Genomic DNA, 4267 nt, shown 5'->3' with positions numbered 1-4267 from the left:
ATGCATTAAAAACCTCATTTATATCTAAATTCATTTTAAGTGAAACAAAGATACTGTTACTCTAATCACCAAAAAAAGATAGTTACTCTCTTTTTCAAAAAGGAAATTAAAATTAAAATTTTTACTCTCTTATTATTGGCAATGTTATTCTTTTAATATGATTAAACAACTTTTTTTGTTTGGTATTTATGACTAAATGACTTTGATCTATATTTTTTTCAAGTTAGGAATGAAACTTAAATTCGAAATTTTTAGATAAAAATAAAAAAATTATACCATTTAAATTATAATTTGATAGCGATTTTGATCTATATGTTACTAGTTGCTGCACTTTATAATGAGCACTACTCGTTTTTTTTTTTTTTTTGGTCCTGGAGCACTACTCGTTTTAGCAGTGTTAAGATTTGGGGGAAAAAATAAAAATAAAGAAGAAAGAAAGAACATTGGGCTGCGAAAACATTGATCGGCAAATTGGCATGAAAATGAACTCGGTTAACAGCTTGACCAAAAAAAAAAAAAAAAACTCGGTTAACAGCAATAAGGCCCATGGGACGTGGGAGTGCACTTCTTGCAGGTTTTATGCACCATTTAGTTGCCCTCTAACTTAACCTCTCGTATTTGAATATTTTAAACTTTGAATTTCTATTCTAAAGAATAAAATATAATTTTTTCTTTTTTTTTAGTTTAACCTATAAAATAAATCATAAAAAATAACATTTTTTTAAAACAAAATTTAAAATATAAAAAATTCAAATTCTATTTAATTAACTAAGACTCATGTCAATTATTGTTATGTTAAGGTGTGTGCTAATATGTTTATATATTTTAAATTAAAAAATATAAAAATAAAAAATATTTTAATATTTAAAATTTACTATAAAAAACAATTTTGGTAATTTGGACATCAAAATTCTAAGCACTACAGAATTTGGTTTAGGTTAAATCCCATATTTTAATTACAATACGACAAAAATTTCAGTAGAATATAATCTTCTGTAGAGTCTCTACGTCGCAACTCAGTATTCCTCCCACAAGTGGATCCTAATAAATGGAATATCCAACGAAAATTCAGTTGTGCCAACAAAAAAAAAAAACTCAATTCAATCATGCATCATCCCAGCTTTATTTATTTTTCACTTAAATCCGAATGATATATAAGCGATTAAACTTCTATGACGAGGCCCGCTACACATACAAGTCTTTTTGACTTACAAGTTTTACAAGTTGCTACACATACGGGTCTTTTAATGCGTTATTCAACCGCTTCCTATTTTCAAAGCGCTATGAACTCTTCTTTTTCTTCTTCTTCTTTTCCTCTTCCTCTTCCTCTTCTTCCTCCATGTTTCCTCTTCTTCTTCTTCTTCTTCTTTTTTTAGTTATTCTCTTCGCCTTTTCATTCGTTGTTTTACCTGCGTTTATCATTGGTATTCTTGCTTCATTTTTTTTTCCGATTTTCATAGTTTCTGAAATCAAACTTTGAAATCATTTTGAAGATAATGAAACTTCAGAAATACACCCAAACGATTACAGAAATACACCTAAACGGTTACAGGAATTCACCCAAACGGTTATAAGAATATACCAAAAGGATTATAGAAATACACCCAAAGGATTACAAAACTACACCCAAAGAATTTAAGAAATACACCCAAAGTTCGTTGAAGTACACCTTATGCATAATTCAGAACTCTTTCTCTTTCTCCTCCTCATCTTCTGCAGCTTCTTCTTCTTCAAAAACGATTTTAGAGTTGATGTCAAAAAATAATGGAAATCGAGAATAACGAAAAAAGAAAACAGAGAGAAAAGCACGTAAATGAAGAAGGAGAAAAAGAAGACAAGCAACGAAAGAAAAAGAAGAAAAAGAAGAGGAAGAAGAATGTGCAGCAAGAAGAAAAAGAATGTGCAGTGAAAACGTGCAGTAACGGTTGAAGAAGGAGAAAGAGAAGGCAAGAAACGAAAGAAAAGAAGAGGAAGAGGAAAAGGAAGAAGAATGCGCAGCAAAAAGAAGAAGGAAGTGCAGTGAAAACAGTTTGAAATGCGTTAATATAGATAACTTGTAAAGACTTGTATAAAAAAACGTTTGTATGTGGAGAATTTCTCTTATTATAAACTGATACTCTAATCCAATTAGGGAAAAAATTACAATGGCTCATGATGCCACAAATCACACAAAATAGGTTCCCTTAATTTTTTTAATTTTCTGATAAAATTTATTTTTCATTATTTAATATTCTTTTTATTATATATTTTTTAATTATACTTAAAAATATATAATAAAAAATTATATTTTATAAAAAATAAAAAAAAATCTATTTTTTATAAAATTATGTTACACATTTAAGTTTTTTTACGATTAAATCTAATTAATGCTATTTATTCAAGTTTTTTGACAATTAAGTCTAAAAAATCAGTTTTATGAGAACATTTCTTTTCTTTTTTGGCGTTCTTTCCTTTTCTTTGTGTTCTTTCTCTTTCCTCTTTATGTAGTTGCTGTATTATGTATTTTTTTAATTAATTTTTTTCTATGTAGTTGCTGTATTATGTATTTATTATTTTTTAATTGGTTTTTTTTCTTCTTATGACGATAAGGAGAAGGAAAAAGAAGACAATAATGCTATATATAGACACAAACTCCTGACAAGAATCACACTAAATTTAAATTTAAATCAAAATAACACCAAAATTTTAAATGGTGACACGAGAAAAAAAGAACTCAATACAAGTAAAGAAATATGAATCATATTGAATCTAACTCATTATAATATCGAAATTTAAAAAGGATGATACCAGAAAACTCATCAATATGGTTCGGTGACACAAGAAAAAAAAGAACTCAACACAAGTAAAAAACATGAATCATATTAAATTTAACTCATTATAATATCAAAATTTAAAAAGAATGACACCAGAAAACTCATCAATATGGTTAATCGCACAAAAAACACTATAACTATATATAGATTTCAAATCAAGCCTATAACAAAAATTATACTAAATTTAAAACAAAATAATACCAACATTTTAAAATAATGACGACAAAAGTTAAACTCAAAACAACCATAAAAACATGAACCACAATGAATCTAAATCATAATAATATCAAAACTTGAAAATGATAATACCAAAAAATTCATAACATAGCTTAAATTACATAAAAAATACTATAATTATATAGAGATTTTAAATTTAAATATATGACAAGAATCATAATAATGATAAAAGAAAAAGAAAAATTAATGAAAAAGAAGAGAGAAGAAGAGGAGTAGATGACTTTGGTGGTAGTGACAACAAGTCAACAACCATGAATAATAACAAAAAAAGATAAATAAAAAGGAAGAGAAGAAGAAAAAATAGCAGTCTAATAAAAAAAAAAGAAAAAGAAAAGAAGAATACAATTTAGTTGGAGCTAATTAGATAAACAATTTGATTATAGGGTTTTTTTTTTCTTTCTTATAACATGCGATTGGAAGGTAGGCATTACAAGATGTTACAATAATGTATGTTCTCAATTCTCATTGCAGCTGTGCTCTTTCTTCACGAACAATGCTCATCCTAGCCGTAAATAGTGCCACCTGAGTTCTACCAATCCATCATTTCAGTTTGATAATGTTATGTGTACGCGCTCACCAGCGAGTGAGCTTCCTGATTTTACAACGCGAGACACGAGACTGTTCTTGGTTGGCATTTTATGCACTCTCAAAAAACTGATTCCAATTTCCATGTGAAGCATTCTGTTGCGCGTTTATACAAAAAGGAAAGCAAGCAAATAATTAGCTCATTGGTTAGCTTTGGTTAAATATTCAAATTCTTATGCAATAATTTATTAATCAGTAAAATTTTAAATAAAGTTAAAATTCGTGAATATAAAAAAAAATTTGAGAAGAACAATTTTTCATTTTTCTTTCTTAAAGTAAAAATTTTCAAACAAATAAAAATATCGACATTATTCTCTTTATTTCACCGTATGTGTTTTATTTTTGTTTCTAAAACTTGTAAATATTTATTCTATGTATACTATTTAAGGTTTTGTATATTATATCCGTGATTTAATTTATAACCCTTTATGTGATTTTAAAATACTCAATAAGTAGTGTGGTATTAATGACCTTTTTTCATACAATATTAATATATTCGTAATGTAGAAAACGGAAATGGAAATTGGCACCTTGTGTAAGAGTGGAAGGATGCAAAACCTATTCTCATCAGGTGCAGGTACAGGGAAATTTGAGGGGGCAGAAAAGATTCCATGGAATTATTGAGTGGTGAC

Source organism: Arachis hypogaea, chromosome 13, assembly GCF_003086295.3.
Source record: "Arachis hypogaea cultivar Tifrunner chromosome 13, arahy.Tifrunner.gnm2.J5K5, whole genome shotgun sequence".
In the NCBI taxonomy this organism is placed as follows: Eukaryota; Viridiplantae; Streptophyta; class Magnoliopsida; order Fabales; family Fabaceae; genus Arachis; species Arachis hypogaea.
Note: the sequence above shows the minus strand (reverse complement) of the source record.